This window comes from Balearica regulorum, chromosome 15 (genome assembly GCF_011004875.1).
Source record: "Balearica regulorum gibbericeps isolate bBalReg1 chromosome 15, bBalReg1.pri, whole genome shotgun sequence".
NCBI lineage: Eukaryota > Metazoa > Chordata > Aves > Gruiformes > Gruidae > Balearica > Balearica regulorum.
The window spans coordinates 6,717,281-6,734,526 of NC_046198.1; the positions used below are offsets into that span (position 1 = coordinate 6,717,281).

Sequence of the window (17,246 nt, forward strand, 5' to 3'; positions counted from 1 at the left end):
CAGGAGTGCTAATCTTGAAGCTAACATTGCGTGTACACTTATAAACTGCATGCAAAGGTTTTGCTGTCAGTAATCCCTGAAAAATGTATTGATAGTTCTCTGGTGCGTGAAGTGCGCTGCTACTGTTAGAGCTCACAGGTTTACAAATTACAGGCAAAATGAGTTTTCTCTTTTATTAAATTCTTATTTATAAGTGTAATTCAGTAATTAAGAATATAGGTCTACCAACAGATGTGGAGTCTCTGTATTTGTGCTCACATATTCTCTGTTTTCAGGGAATCAAATATATTGTAGTACTGGACCCTTGCTGACCTATTCATCATGTCCAGGTGTAGATTCAAATTCTGACCTGTTTTCATGCTCAAGTATCACAAAGCTAACAGTCAATACAGAAATAATGTCCTCTTTCAACCAGTGATCTCTGTAGCCAGCAGTAAACCTCTACAAAGTGCTGGTTGATTCTGATCAGACCTCTACAATATTGAATGGGAACCCAGGAGGGAAGTGCAAAATAAAAATAACAGTCTACATAGCAGGCAGGCTCCCACCCGATTTTCTCCTGATACAAAGCTAAGCATGAAGAACAATGTACGCTCTTCGAGAAATAAAATTTCAGGCGCCTGCTTGACACTGGACTTGGAATCAAGGGTGTTAAGTGTCCTGTCCACCCCTAGATGGCACAGACACCATTGGCTCTTTTTGCTCACAAGCAGAGGACATACTCAAGCCTGTAGCTCTTTGTGCTACCTATTTTATGTAGAAGGAAGAGAGCTTCTCACACTTCCAGCTACTCTTCAAAGTCCTTCATCACAAAGCAAGGAAATCAGAAGGAAATGAAACAATGTTCCCTGTATACAATCACCGTATGTAGGCAAAAAAAATTCAATACAGCAAAAATTAATTCACAGTATTTTGTAGAGCTCTATTTGAATTACAGCTTTTTTAACTCAATGGTAGAAAATAAAAGTAGGGTCATTCTGCCAGATCTAGATTTGCTGATGCCCTGGACAGCAGGCTGTGTTAAGATCCAGCAAACTCCAGCCCAATTAAAGCAGTCAGCTCGTTGTATTTTGATGGCAAAATACAGGGGCTTGAAGACAAACTGGCAAGACATGGAATGACCTAGATTTTATCCAGCTTCCTTCAGAAAATCTTGCCTTGCAACCAAAGCCCTGAGGTCTGCTTTTTGTGTGCACCAAGATTAATAGAAACGTGCATCTATAGCTTAATAAAGCCTTTTGTTATTATGGTAGTTGGGTGTTTGTCCATCCTATTGGTACTGTGCGGGACTGCCTAAACAATGGCAAACTTAGAGTGAATAAGCTCATGTTCTTGGCCTACCTATCACCTATGTGTTAGGGGATACTGAAGCCCCCTTTCAGCTCTTTCTGAATCTATTTCATAAATCCTAAATCTTAGCTCCTCTTCAGAAACCCTACCTACTTACCAAAAGTAGAACAGACCGTGCTTACAGTTAGGCCTGGTAGATCTTCCCTGGACTTCCTCCATTCCTTCTCACCCTGTCCTCCTCACTAGATCTGTGCTATTAAGCCAGAACTCCAAAGTTTGTGAAATTATAACTCTGCTATCCCATGCATTTCCAAACAAAAACAAGAACAAAAATTGCAGCAAAAATGCAAAGTGCTAGCTTTGAGAACTGAGACCCAAAGAAACTAATGTTTCTAATTTCTTAGGAATGCTTTTAATAAAATTTTGACCTAGGGATGCCAGCATTGCTGCCACTTCTGTAACCCTGTCGGTCATTTATTTGCAAACAAGTTCAGACTGGGTTTAGACTTGCCCTACTGTGTGCATTGCAGAGGGAAGTCACTCTGCCATGAAGGCTTTGTGGGCAGGCTGAGCAAAAGAAAACAGGCAGGACCTATGGGAAAACACCAACACAATGCCCTGTCACAGGGTGGGGAAGTGGTACTTACAGGGAAAATGAGCCTTGTGACTTACCTGAAAATCCTAAAAAATACCCTCAAGCTTAAAAGATTCAAGATAGATGTATTCAAATACTCCAGCAAAACCTGGAAGAGAAGTGTAACAGCCACTGTATGCTGAGAAGACAATTCAGCAGGTACAGAAGCCAGGTACCTACACTGACAGACTACTGACTACAGGCATATTTGAATAATAGTCTTTAAGCCTTCATCTTTTCAAAACTGCTCTTTAGAGGTTTTTGTGTATTCAGCAGAAAGGCAATGTTTGTCCTCCTCTAGCAGCACAAACCAGCATCTTCCTCAGAAGTCAATCTTTTATATATATATATATGCTTCTTTTTCCCTAAAGCACTTTTTCTTGTAACTTCACTTTTACCCTAGATAATGATAATCTCAGATTTAATGTGTTCTATGTCTGCTTCTAAATCCCAATACAACCCACAGTGGTGGAATAACTAAATAACACCTGAAATGGTTACAATTCAGCTCTAATTCCCATCATTGTGCCCTCCATCGTCTGCTCGTCTACCTTCAGTTTATGCCAAGTCACATGCCTTTGGAAAAATGCTAACAAAAACTGGTCATTAATGAAAGATACTCCATGGAAGCAATCTGCTCAAGAGATTAGTTCTCAAAGGGCACATATTGCTTGAGAAGATTCAGCAGTAATTTAAAAGAAGGAATTACTTGTATACTGTAGTTTCTGGTTTCTTACAAAACATGAATGTATTCTCTCAGCTTTCACAGTGGCATCTGCAAAACACGTTACAAAACATTTGTAACTCGAAGTATGTATGAGTAGAGCTTAATTGTACATGTAGAAATTGAAAGAAAGCACACATCATTTCAGGCATTCAATGCATCTTTTCTGTCCAGCCAGTTTGCTTTAAGTTGTGTACCAGATACCACTTCAGCATATACAAAGTTGTGGTGTACATTAAAACCTTCTTAACAATCAGGCTGGTCTAAAGGTACTAAAAGCTTGTTTTCCTAAGCTAAATGAGACAAGAACTTCTTGTTCTGGCTTGTTCATTTTCAAAGATGAAGACAGACTGGGGATATACTTGCTTGCAGGTCAGGGCAAACACATGGAAGGAAAAAGAACTGTTTAACCTAAAGATGAAAATAAATGGCTATAAATCACATGTAAGCACATTTAGGATGTAAATTATAACTCTTAGAGCTGTCAGGTTCTGGAACAACCTTACAATCACCACAGCAAGGGAAAAAAACCCCTGCCTCCACAAAAAGGGATTATGTGTGCTAGCAGGGGAGTAGACCCGGTGACCCAAGAGGTCCCTGCAGTTCTGCACTCCTCTGAAGGTTAACCCAACAGTTTCTTTGAGGTCTCTGTATGTTTTGCAACATGCTTTTGCATGATCCTCGTGCCTTTGGCACTCTGCTGAATTCTCTCCTGTCTTTCAAAGACTTCAGGTAATGCTGGGAGCAAAGTCGACTGTTGATCCGTACAGTGGAGTAACACAAGCGGTGATGATGGGACTGACGACACACCATCAGCTTGCAGGGATGATTCATTTCTCAGGTAGGTAGTAAAGCTACAAAGAGTGAGCAAGGCCTGTTCCCCTTTTCTGAGGGTGATCCAAGGGCCACCGTTGCCCCCCAAGACTCAAGAGCAGTGATGAGGAACCGCAGAGCTCTTTGCAGCCTGCTGGCACAGCCCTGCCTCTGGCTCGAGGAATCAGACAGCCGTTTCATGGAGCCGGGACAATGACATGAGGGTGGACCAATAAGCTATTCAAGCTATGAGAAGTCACCTGGGAACCTGCTTCTGAAGCAAATAACTGAACTGAGGTGTGGCCTGGCCTCACCCCTGCTCAATCGCTGTGTGGCCACGGTTGGGTGTCGAGGTTGTCCCTGTTCAATACCTCGTCAGGGCAGGGAGGGACGGACTAAGTACAATACCAGAGCTTTTCATCAGGGTGACAGATTAAATGTGTCCTCAATCTGATCCAATGGAAAGCAAAACCAAAGCACACCTGCAGCATTAGCTCTAGACATTAACATAGTTCTGACAGCAAATCTCAGACCCTGAGCTCTACTGACTACAGACTGCTGCTTATTCCAGATACTGCTGATTATTCCAGATACAACAGAACAGCTCAAGTTAGTTATGTTGTTCCACCTAATTAACCAACAAGCAAAGGCAGAAAAGGTTTGTCTTTCCAGATTCAAAGCAAAGCGTTTAATTTAGTAGAAATGAAAGCTGATATTGTTTTAACTTTGGCAGATGCTCTATGGAAATTGCTAGCAATTAAATGTGTTACATTCACTGTTGTAAAATTTTCAAACTGCTTGTTTTGATTTGGCTTTGACTAGCTCTGTATTGAGAAATTTTGGTTTTAGTTATTTCAGAGTTTACACATCATCTATCAAGAGTGTGAAAATACATCGCTATTGACAGTACAACAGTTGGCTATAAAATACGAAGAGCAAACAACTCTTCCACAACTACTACCATTTTGTTTCACAGCAATACTGTAGCATATGATTGGATGTAATACTCAACCTACCTTCAGAATATCATTTTTGCATTCTAATTTGTAATTGGTGCAATTCAAGTAAATCTTAAAGATTGCCATGTGAACTTTACCATTTCAGGTGGAAGGATTTCTAACACTTATTTCATTGCACAGTTGAGCACACTAGTTGCACTCCTCTTCTGCACTCTGGTGTTTCTGTGTTTGAATTAAGTGGCTGGCTTGCTGCTGCCGTGGATCCGGAACTGTCAGCCTCAGAGAGCAGGTGAGTCTGCAGACTGATGGCAGAAATCACTATCAGCACACGCATCTCAACAGGGGCATCTGGGGGCTTTGGAAGGTCGCCTTCTGCCTGGAAGAAGGCCATAATTTTGATGTATTTCAGGACACTTAACACCTGCACTAAACACCTGAGGGAGTGTTCATACTGCCCACCTTGGCTGTTTGCGGCCTGTGCGATTCCAAACACAGCATAGCGTTTAAGAATCAGTGAAGTAAACCATAAATATATATCCTATAGCCATCTCTAAGGAGTGTCTGAGTCAGTCCACTTTCTGCCCCACCTACAGTCTCCTGTGAACATCTCTACACAGCCAGAGGGTTGTATTTTAAGGTCACACCCAAATTATGAGGCTTCACCTGGCAGGCACATACCATCACTAAAGCTGCCCATGAAACTTCATAGGCAAAATAAAAAGGCATAATTACATTTTCCCCATTCAGTGAAGAAACAATAATTCCTTTGATGGATGAATTCAGGCCATCACGCTTTCTCTTGAATCCCACCCAGCAAGATGTATTTTCTAAAAATTAAGATGCTTATCTTCCTGATGAAGTCATAGGCATCACCTGACATACTGAGATATATTTTACAAAATTATCTTCTCCCTAAAATAGTAAAGGTTTCAACAAAAATAGCAAAGACTGAGACCCCACCACAAAGATCACTGGTTTGCTTTGAGCATCCAAACAACAAACAAACCCTACCAAACATTGAACAGGTCCATGAATGGAATTCCTTAGTGCTGTGCTTATGTTTCCCCTGCTTTCCCTCTGAGACCAACCTGATTTCAATAAAAGCTGTGCATTCCTTCCTACTTTCAAATTTGGCTGCGCTGAAGTATTGCATGGATTTTTCTTATTAGTTCCTGTATAACACATTGCCTTTTCTCCTGGGTCTTCTTCCAACAGGAACAGGGCAGCAGGACCCAGAAAGTACATCTTCTGCCAGCTAGCAATATAAAAGATCTTGTCCTCAAAGACCTACTTATCTCTTTAATTAAAGACATTCTTGTACTGATTTATGTGGTGCCATCATGTCTTACATGATGCTCAAGACACAAACAGAACATGAAGCCTAAGTGGAAAACCAAAATATACACAATCCACTGAGGTGAAAAAAAGAAGAATTTCCTTGTGCTGTCATCTATCTCAGTTTTAACTGGACAGGGAAACAGCATTATGAAAGGAGACAGACTACGTCTACTACACGTACCAAAACTGGAGGAAGGTCTTGCTCCGCTAAATATCCATATGGGATTCTACAGTACAACATTGTTCTAATCATTGTAGGACCATCAAACCCAAGATAGGAAACAACCTTGAGACAAACGAGACAACAAAAAAAAGGTGTGAAAATGGAAGTAAGAGAAAGATACAAGGCAACTGTGAAGTGAGAGATGCTAATAAATCAAGAGGTAAAGAGTGCATTAACTGAAAGCGGGTATAAGATGAAGGTAGAGATGTTAATTTCTTTTAAGCAATGTTGGCCAGAGACAGTAACTACAGCATCTAAGAACTGAGACAGAAGCCTTGTCTAAGAGAATGACATTGCAGCAGCCTTCAGTCTTGACCTGCTCAGTCTGTCGAACAACTTCCTTTATTAACAAGGTTTTAAATCTGTGTAAGCAAATAGAATACACTGTCTTTCCTCACAGGCAGATCCACAGCATAATCAACACTGTTTGGGTGCTTATGATAGAAGTCATTCCAGAGACCACAAATAAAGAATACACCGCCAGTAGTGTCTTGTCTACTGATAGTATGTTGTTTTTATTTTAAATTATATTAACAGACTGTTTTCCTTCCCAAATGAGCATACTAACAAGAAACCGATCAACTCCTAAGAGTTTTCATGGTATTACTGCATTTCACCTTGAGTTACTGTTGATGGCTATCAGCAGAATAATTCCTGGTTTCCTGGCTGGGCAGACAGCTGACCTGCTAACATCCATGTCAGCCATGCAGCTGACATGATAAAATCTGTACACATCTTTATTCAGCATGGAAGACGAATCTTCCTCCAGGTATCCTAGCAGTCTATCCTCCAACTTTATTTTACAAGTTCACAAAGGGATGCAGAAGATATCAAGAGTTCTCTCTTTCAACGTATTTTAAGCACAGGTCAAGTCCTTACATCTTACACTGAATAAACTCCCATCAGCTTCTGGTGACCATGTTTCCCATATACCTTTCTTTTCACTCCCACTTTGATTTTACCAGCTGTGGTAAGTACCTGTACCCCAGCTGCATTCCTTAGCTTGGCATTTACTTTGTCACATACTCTCTTACTAAAAAGTAGCTGGATTCTCCAGTAAAGTGCAACTCACATTTCTCCCCTCACTGAAACTCGTGCCCAGTACTCCCCCACCACTCATGTGGGTTCCTGCCAGCCCATGTGTGAGGCACCTGCCACCTCAGTCCGGGCACTCCAGCCTCACAGTTCTTTTCCTGAACTACCCTGCCCTGCCTGGACAGCAAAGCCTCCGGAATCAACATCAGAGAGCAGCTCTGGATGGAAAAGTCATTACAGACTATTTTATTTGACAGAAAAAAATGTCTGCTCAGGAAGGCAAGAAGGTTTATTTTACATAGTTAACATACCAGCACTGTACGTACAGAGTCTGAAAGTAAGTGAAGAGAAAGTGCTACTTTTTTTTTTTTTTGATGGAGATTAGCCAACCATAGCTGTTCACTTCCAAAGTTCTTAAAGAAAACTCTAAGAAAACCAGGTGTGTATTTTACAGCTATTTGGTGGGTTTCTTCACAGCCCTGTATCAAGTCAGAAGATACTTCTAAGACGTTTCATTGCAATAATTACTGATCATTTACATCTTATTCCCAGGTGTTGGGGAAAAAAAAAAGATCTCCCTGCACCATGTGAACAAAGCATTTATGCCAAGAAAATAATGGAGAGGCCGAGCTGCAGGTTTCTTGGTGGCAGCATTCGGTGAGTAGGAGCAAGCCCTGGGTACGTCTGCTGAGGAGAGTGCACTGTTCTTCTAGAGATGTCCAAACAAGGAGCTGACCTCTAAAATTCAATACTCAATATTATAAGCAACCCATGTTACTGAAAGCTGCCCATCTCGTATCTGGCACATAACCCCCCAGGTATGACTTGGACATTACAGACAGAAAAAAAGCAGCAGTGAGAAAGACAGACCTTATTAAAACTGTAGTTTGACTCAAGTGGAAAAAAGTTTAACTCTGGCAAAAACTTCACAAACCGAAATCTGCACTGAATTATACAGAACTGTATTTTCCTCCCACTAGGGGGGGGCAGCTGCCAAACCCAATCAAACGTTATTGTAGTATACGCAAACTCCACTTAGGGTGCATTAAAAAAAACAAACTATCCCGTGGAGATAGCGAACTTTCTGCTGGCTTGGCCCAGCCTTTGAGTCGCTTGCGATGAGCCCAGTTTTCCCGCCCCGTCCCGCTCCCCCGATGCCCGATGCCGAGCGAACTGCCCGGGTCCCGCGGCCGGAGCACCCCGGGGCGAGGGAGCGGGGCCGGGGCGGCGGCAGCTCTCCCCGGCCGGCGTTAGCCCTCCGGCCCCGACAGACGGCTGGGCACAGCGGCCGCCGGCGTGCAGAAGTAAAGTTTGTCCTGTAGTAAGCAAAACCCCTTCATTTTTATCCCCCCCCCCTTTTTTTTTTTTTCGGTTTCTTCCTCCCCTCTCTGGCACAGCCACCCCCTTCCCCCCGCGGCGGTGGCGGCCCCGGCCCCGTTCCCCGCCCCGCTCCCCCCCGCCCGGCCGAGGCTACTCACGGGCGCGGGGCGGGCGCGGGGCCGGCGGGCAGCACTCCGCGCGGGCTGCGACCGTCTGGCGGCGGCGGCTGCTGCCTCCCGCCCGCCCTCCTGCCGAAATGATGTCAGAAGCGAACTGGGTGTGGAAAGAAAATACTTTTCAGAAGTGCCCCTCAGCCGCCTGCGAAGGCAGAGGTGTGGGTGTGCGTGACCGTGTGTGTGAGTGTGTGCGCGCGGGGAGGGAGGGACGGGGCGAGCACGGGAGAAACTTTTCCCCGCCCGTTTCCACTCCGCCGCGGGCGGGCATCCAGGCGCGCCGCTGCCCGGCCCTCCCCGGGGGCGCTCGGCCCGCCGCTCCCTGCGGCCGGGGCCGGTCCCGTGAGCGCTGCCCCGGCGGCGCCCCCGGGTCGCGCCGCCTGGGCAGGGCGGGCTGAGCCCCGGCCGCACGGGATGCCACCAGGCGGGCGCTTGTCCCGTTCTCCGGGCGGCCCCCGCCCTCCGTCTCGGCGGCGTGGGCTGAGGCGGGAGCAGGCTGGGCGCTGGCCCTGTCAGGGGAGTGCCCGCTCCGTGTGAGGCGGAGAGGGTCCCTCCCGCCTCAGCGCATCCGTCCCGGGGAGCCCCGCCAGCCGCCTGCTAGCCTCCTGTCACCGAGGGCGAAGGAAGGGGCAGGAGGGACGGTGCCTGCCCGGCGGCAGGGCGAGGGCTTTCCCCGGGGAGGACGAGGGGAGGCCCAGGGAGCCCCCAGAGGAGCCGTCTGTGGAGAAGGGAGCCCCTGTCCCCAACGCGGCCGGGGCCGCTTTCCCCGGGCCGACAGCCGAGCCCCGCGACCACCCTGTCCCGGCACCGCAGGCCCAGAGAGGCCGGGCGGGAGGACGGCGGCGCGCTGTGCCGTGCGGGCGGGGGGCGGCGGAGCAAAGGCGCCATTCCGAGCCGGTGGTGCCAGCCGCGCTCCCGCCGCCGGAGATTGTGTAACCGCTCCGCGCCGTCTCCCGCCCCTCAGCGCCGGGGGTCGGCGGCCTGCGGGGGAGCGGGGGGTTCCTCCTCCCTCGGTGGGACGGCGTGAACAGCTCCGGCCCTCGGCGGCGCCGCTGAGGGACGAGCCCGGAGCAGCAGCAATGCCACGTTAAGGCAGAGCCTCCTCAGCGGAGAGCGCAGCGCCGCTGAGGCTCGGCTGAGAGGAGTCCTGTCTTTTCCGTCAAGGAGAAAACCCTGATTCTGGAGAGCTGCGGAAATCTGTGTTTGTAAAGCCATCTCCGGGCAGCTCAGGTGAGCCCCAAGTACCTGCTCGCACCTCACGAACCTCCTCTCTCCTGAGAGCATCAGTAATGAGCCGTGTCCGTTTTCAGCTTCATGTTCACAAAATACGTGACAAAATAGTTGAAATAATGACCATCACCAATTGATGCTATTTACTCCTACTGTGAAGCAGAACGAAGACTTTAATTCAGCTTTTTGGCTGCCTTGCAGGTTTCTAAACCCTCTACTTGCTCAGAAGGCCAAAAAGTCTCACCTGATGTTCAGGATTAGCTCTTATCACTGCGTGAAGTTGGTGATGAAATCTGGCTATTCCGGTGTGACAGTCAGGCTGCTTATGTTTGTTTTCTTTTGTGTCATATATTTTGTTACAGTTCTGCACAAGTTGCTGTTAACACTTGTTTTGTGTTACCTAAATATCAACTAGACCTTGACTCTGCATTCACACTGTACATGCAAGTTTATGGGCAGTGTTTCCCAATCCCAGATTACCTGTTCTGTAAGAACTGTGGTGAATTCCAGCAACACCATCCGTATTCCTAAAGTATTCACACAAATAGCAACTATTATGTTGAGCAAAACACTGTGTTGGTTACTACTAAAATCCAAGTAGAGTGACCTCACTTCATTGCACCTTCACCCCTTCTGAAGTGCAGCATTAGTGGGCACCTACAGCTATTAGGAATCTCATGCATTGCTAAAAAGCAAAATTACAGAAACACTGAAAGAGCTGCTTCAGCAGTCTAAGTGCCACGAACTCCACCAAACACTGCAAGCAATTCAACCAGAGTAAATAGTTGGATACTAGATTTAGGTCGGTTACAACTACCAAACATCAAAAAAATCTTGTATGCATAAATCACTTTGGAATCCCACACAAGACTATCCTGTGCCGTAAACACTCCCCACTGTTCACTAACACTTTATGTTTCTGTACACTCATATATATTCCAAGTTTCTGGATAGGAGGGACTGGCAAAGACCTTTAGTGGCTGCTTCCTTTGTACATCACCTATTTTCTGGTAATTGTCTTGTGGTTAGACTGGCATGGGAATTCAAAGTGGCTCTCAGGGGAGATGCTCACAGCTTTGGGGCTGAAGGAGCAGGAGCGAGAAACCTGGGAGTATCGGTGGAGGAGGCAGCCCTGCTTGTCGATTCCCGGGGATTTCAGGAAAGAAAGTGGTACCTCAGGCTGAGCCAACCACTATAAGCATAAGCAGCCCAACTTCCACTGGGCTGCAGTCACTTAAAACATTCCCCTCATACAGAGCTAAGTTTGCCAGTGGAATTGTGGTATGAAACAGAACACTTGATTTTTAAACAAAAGATGTTGTTGCTTGCAACTTAAGTGACTAGAAAGAGGACAATTGACTGTTCTACTTCATCATGTACTGCATTAAAGGCACTGCTTGTTAATAAGTGTATAATACTGTCCCTATAAGAAAACATTTACTGGTAAAAATAGTCTCCTTTCTTCTCCCTCAATTTCTCTTACTTGTGTTTTTGATTGTTGTATAGTTGTCATCCATAATTTATCTTAGCTAGAAGCTAAGAATAAATATTTTTAAAGCTGTATCAACACACTGCCAGATGAATTCAGGCTTTTCCTGGAAACAAATTATCCAGGTTCTGCTTTTCAGACTTGCATTGGACTGATGTGCTTTGAGTGAGGTGGTTTTTTTAATGCAGTGTTAAGTGTCTAAAAGTGGTGTTGACCCTTTTTCTGCCTCATCCTTCATTCATTTGCATGGATGACCATGTGAAGGAAAAGCTGGTATATCCAAGTATCCAAGTACCTCCTTCTACTTTGGCAAGTTTATCTTTGGCAAGTTACTGACAACAGAATTCATAGTGGGCAAACGCAAGACAACCATTCCATGCCAGTTCTTCCTGCTTGTCTTGCCATATCCTAGACTGTACCTTTGAAACCAGATGGAATTCATAAATGAACAGATTTTTCTCTCCCACTTCCCACTACCAGCTGTTACACAGTGGACACAATTTGCCTGTATATTTGAGATAAGCCTTTTCTCCAGTAGCTATAATTCCCTTTTATCCATGAGGAGCTTTCAAAGCAAGGTCTGAAAGTGCAGGCTGAGTAGCCATCATGACCAAGAAAGACTGTGTAATGGAAATACAGGCTCAAATGTTGATCCTACTGGCATATGTGCGTGCATTGAATGTTGAAAGCTTACAGACAATTTGCAGATATGTAAAATGGGTTGGTGTAAATGTCGGTCTCATTAATTTGTAATATAAGGAGTGGAATACGTTCTTTTTTTTGCATGTAGTGACTACATAGCTACAGTTTATGGCTTACCATGTATCTATCAAAATTAGCAAACAAGTTTGGTGTTTACGTAGCTAGAAGGGATCAGGGCCTGCTTTCTGATGTGCAATAAGAGGTTGGAAGTAAAAACACAGGCTAACAAGATCTTTGGATTTATCTGAACAGGAATAGGAGGGAACCTGCAAGAAAGGAACCTCATGATCACCAGTGACACCAAGAAAGAGAAACCTTCAGATTGAGGGAGCTGCTCATCAGTACGGTAATTGAGTAATTACTTGTCCAAATCTTAAATGACTTCTGATAAAACTATCTCTGCTTAGATAGGCTGTAATCTGACTTCTCTCAAAGTGGAAATACTATGCCAAAACTCGTAGTAAGAGGAACATAAGGCGACATCCTCTGTAGGCATCCTTGTGATACCTATGTGTTAGTTTGTCAAGACATACCAATGAAATATTTTTAGCGCAATAACTTTTGATTAGCAGACCTGCTACCTCACTTATCAACCGTGCCCCCCAATTTGCTGTAGTCTGTGAAATTCTTGAGTGTGCACTCCATGCTATCATCCAGGTCATTAATAAAGACATTAAACAGCATAGGTCTCAATATTGTCCTCTGAAAGATGCCACAGGTCACCAGCTGCCAGCTGGACATTGCCACACAGGTCACAAACTTTTGAGCCTGGCAGTTCAGCCAATTTTCCAACCACTGTGTTGTTCACTTCTCCAGTCTGTATCTCACCACTGTGGTGATAATATCACTAATGATATCATTACACCATTTGGACAAGGTGCTTTGGGGATCTGGTGATGAAGGAGCATTTCTCTTCCAATAGTTGTTTCTTTCATTCCTGGTTAGTTTTACTTTACTTCCTATTTACTCCATTTCTTGTGTTGGAATATAGGATCATTACCACTATTAGACCTGGTGACTTATGCATTATACCTGTAAACAGTAACACATGGGTTGTGTAAGGGGTTTGTGTAAGTTGACCTAACAAACTCGGTCTCTTTTCATGTTGATTTTATATTACAAAGTTTTTAGTAATACACTTCTAGTTTTGCATCTGAATTGGAAGAACGAAAGTCTGAATATAATGGCTTTATTTAGCAAGCTTAGACCTGTTTTTTCAGTACCGGCAGATGGCTTACATATATATTCCTCAAGATATGAGGTGAGTTAAAGTCCAATAAGACAGTGAACTCTCATCTATTCTTCTCTAATGTCAAAAATTAGACCTGTTTGAAACATCTGATAATTTTTCTTTGGATATTTTTCCTGGTGATTGTGTATAGATGAGTGAGGGAATAACCCTTTCATTGCAGTTTGCCCATTATATTTTTTGAAAGTGGTTATCTAAAAAGTAGATCGTATGTTGTTAGATTTCTCTTCGTTTCTGTCTTCCAGCAGGATGGGTGCTGAATTACCCCAGTCATTGCTTCCTCTGACTGCAAAAAACCCCACTCTTTGAGAGTGAACGTACTCCTGTTTAAGCTGTGTTTTTCCATATTAGTTTTTCGCATGAAGAGGCAGCAGTTGCCAAATACTTAGGGAGGAATATGGGCTTCAAAGAATTCTTCAAAGAGCACTGATGGAAGAAATCTCATGTGTTTCTTCCATCAGTACCTACCAGGTACAGTAGCATGGGGAAAATTAGCATGCAGCTTTAGGTAACTGAAAGGTCAACTTATAAATGTGTCTCTTTTCAAAAAACAGTGATTTGTAATACTTTGTCTAGCAGTGCCTGTGAACAGTAGAGTGTTGCCCACAATTCAGAGAGCTGCCATCCATAGAGCTTCCCATGCTGCAGCTTTTATCCTTCCATTGTTTGTCACCTTTTGTTAACATAAGGTCTGACAAGCAAAAAGACTTTGCAGAAATACTAAAGTGAGACTAATTTTGTTTATTTACAGTTAAAAATTCTTACAGCAAATTCTATAAAATAGGACCTGGAGAGTTCAAAGGTAATGTGAAACATAACAGTAAATGCTTAGCATTGGAGATTTTGGAAATCTGGAGCTGAGATTCCTAAACTGCTTGCTTGGAACACATCCATGCCTTATCATGTGATCCACATACTGTTAGGCATAGGGAGACAGCAATACCATTCAATTTACCATAAATACATATTATGTCTTTCGGAGCAAAATCACACGCTGCTAATGCTCAAAATCCATATGAATGTGATTTCTTCTGCCCTGTGGACCTTAGGAAGTATGCTGTAGAACGATTCCACTGTTGGACAGCTCTGTGAGGGGAGGAATGGAGAAAACAATGAAAAAGTAAAGAGTGAAATAGACTTTTCCTCTCTCATGGTTCTTTAAAAGTCCATACAAGGGAGCTGCCATGCCCAATGTAGAACATAATTTCATTAGTCACCTGAGAAACCACTGAGGCACATCAAAGTTCTCACAGTTTTGTCCTCCTTCTCCTTCCTCTCTGCAGGTGTCAGAGGGTTCTTTGCTTTCATTCCTGAGAGCCCTGGTATACTCATAAAAAGTGTCTCAGATCTTTACAAACCTTAGTGTGTCCTTGGTAAACAACCTTACTCACATACCCCTTCCCACTCCAGCACTGGGAACATTTCCTCCTCCCCCTCAAAGGAACATGATGAGATTAAGTAAGAGCAGCAGCTTCCCAACAATCTTTAACTCCTTGAGAACTGAAGTCCTTGTTCAGGCTCGCTGAGCCTAAGAACAGGGAGGTTGGTAGGAGTTCTGGCAAACTTACAAAATCTTGAGGGATCTGAAGATGTTTCCTTTTTCTTATTCCCCACTTCCACCTCAGTTAGCATACTTCTCCACTGCCTCTTATCCCACTGTCATCCTCCAAAACAAAAGATGCATGAGTCAAAAAATATTCCTGAAAATGAATGCCTTTGGTTAGCTGCGGTAAGGCTTTGGTGAAACAAGTGAAAGACTTGGGCATAAACAGCACAACATGTCAGGGAGCTGTGTTCCATGGTTTACACAGCAAACATATATAGGATATATTAATTCAAATTTTTGTCTGCAGGACCTGCAAATCTGTGGAGATGACAATAAATGAAAAGGAAGAGCTTACCCTTCCTTTCTTCCCCTCTCCTGTGTCTTCCCCACTCCTGTGTGTTCTCATGTAAAATGCTTTTTTTGGTATTAATTTTGTAATCACTTAAAAAAAAAATAATAAAAATTTCTGTCAAAAACTAGCCAAGACAAACTGTAGCGCTGCCCCTGGAAATGTTATTACTGGATCAGACAAAGCTGTTTGCCAGTGCAGTGATCTCATTATGAGAACTTCTTAAAAGCAGTATTTCAGAAAATGGTGGTGGATGATGGCAGCAAAAGCATTGAGTGCAGGGGCCTTTAAGTCAGGAGGGTATTTTGATGCTGTTGGCTAGTGGGTCACATCTCTTTAGCCCATTTGCAGAGTTTTTCTATTTAGTCAAAAGTTGTACAGACAATGGTAAATTAAAAATTAGCTCTGTAACTGGATCTAGCTATTAAAATTCTTTGTTAGGATTTGACAACCCTAGCTTTGTTTGGAAAAGGAAAGGAAATACATTGGCAAGAACTAAAGGCAAGCTGCAACAAAAAATAAATTGTGGAGCCTCTGAAGTACAGTACAGTATGTCAAGGACTTTTAGTACATTACAAATAAACCTGCACGTTGCTTACCATCCTGTCAAAACAATTGCAATAGTAACCCAACCCTGTGAACGTATAGCTTTACAAATCAAATACATAAGAAAACAACTTCTAGCCAGTCTCTCTGCTAGAGATACGAATACAGGAGAATAAATCTTGTTATTAAAGAGGGGTAATAAGGACTTGGCCACAGAAAACTTACTATTGTTTGAGATCTGCAGGAACCTGTGGTTAAAATGGCAGGACTACGATTTCATTGTACAAACAAAATCCAAAACAAAGTCAAAAAGTGCCCTACAAGAAGACACTCTTTTGAAAAGTAGCCACTTGTACTGCTTAGAGGAAGAATATATTTTGTCACTTTGGTTACTGACCTTGTCATCCAAAAAAGCACAAATCTTTAATCACTCACAAATCATTATGAGTGAATTAGAAAATATGCCTGTTTGTTCCCCCAAGAGAACTGCTTGCTCTCAGCACATTCCAAATAACATCAAATATTTAGAATGTAAGGAATGAATAAATCACATTTTCATCTGATTTATAAAGTAAAATAAGCTACTTAGCTTTTTTATTTCTTACTAGTGTCCAAACTAGTTCAAAGGAGACTTACCCATGTGCAGCAAAAGGTGAGTGACAGACGGTTCCATCAGTGAGGCTGCTGTCTTTCTGTAGAAATCTGTTCTGCAAGACACATGTAAATAAACAGCTTTAGACTCTGACCCATCTATAAGATGGTTCTGCTGGTTCTGCTGCCAACCCCATGGAGCAAACCACAGCATTCCTGCAGCTTTCTCATTTAAATAGCAAGCCTGCTCTGCTGATACACTTCTCTCCATGTAAATTGGTGCACATGTACACATGTACATTTCCAAATATGTACACGTAAAAATTCAAATCCAGGAACCGGGTCATCTGAAAAGAATTTTTGGATTAGCATATTTTCTGAGGACTAGCACACACTACAAAGGCTCTTATTCTGTACACCATTGGGAAATTCATCACCTTTGTTTATTATTATGATATGTCTCCATGCATGTAAGGGTTAGCTCCTCCTAAGACTGTCTATTAGAAAGAACACAATATTGTAATTCCTACTGAATTCTTATGTAAGTTTAAGTATTTCAATGATCACTTAACTAAATCTCACAGGAAAAGCATTACAGAAAAGGGAGAAAACTCACCCTCTACAGATTTTAACACTTACTGAAGTCAGTGGCATATGTATTTAACTCTTCATGGGAGCATTGGGGTGCTGCGTGGCCATGAACCAGATTCTGCCTGCAGATATGCATTTTTTACTCTCATTGACTTAAGTGGATGTTGCCACAGGCAGGTTTTGGACCTGTGTACTCTTAAAATGGATATTGTTTTCATAGTGATTGCAAGTATTAATACTGCATGGGCACAGCATGAGCCCTGTCGTTAATAAGAGCTGTTTTTAGTGAATTACAGGCAATAAAAAATGTAAATTGAAAGTAATAACAAATCTTACAAATTTTACAGTTTAACTCCTACTACATAAACGATGCATAAGGGCATCAGGAAACAGCAGTGTGTTGTAACTCTTGCAACATTAGGAGTCTCAAGGCATTTAGTGTTT

General features: G+C 43.4%; 1 protein-coding gene and 2 long non-coding RNA genes across 4 annotated transcripts in view; 1 reads left to right on the plus strand and 2 right to left on the minus strand.

The window, feature by feature from the left end:
• EMP2 (epithelial membrane protein 2) overlaps nucleotides 1-16,383 on the minus strand; it is a 30,743-nt gene extending 14,360 nt beyond the window's left edge. Inside the window, exon 1 of one of the 2 annotated variants that reach the window (XM_075767728.1) lies at nucleotides 16,257-16,383. The gene's annotated coding sequence lies outside the window, so the exon portion shown is untranslated. Of the gene's footprint in view, nucleotides 1-8,494; nucleotides 8,767-16,256 lie in introns of those variants that run through there. The other variant, XM_075767726.1, reaches the window with a different exon arrangement.
• Nucleotides 187-5,668, minus strand: LOC142603973 (uncharacterized). Its single transcript, XR_012837862.1, has 2 exons — nucleotides 5,509-5,668; nucleotides 187-4,796 (listed from the first exon to the last, which is right to left on the minus strand). It is a non-coding gene; the product is annotated as an uncharacterized LOC142603973 (long non-coding RNA).
• Nucleotides 8,951-15,188, plus strand: LOC142604002 (uncharacterized). Its single transcript, XR_012837897.1, has 3 exons — nucleotides 8,951-10,052; nucleotides 12,183-12,276; nucleotides 15,033-15,188. It is a non-coding gene; the product is annotated as an uncharacterized LOC142604002 (long non-coding RNA).
• Nucleotides 16,384-17,246: the final 863 nt, after the last annotated feature.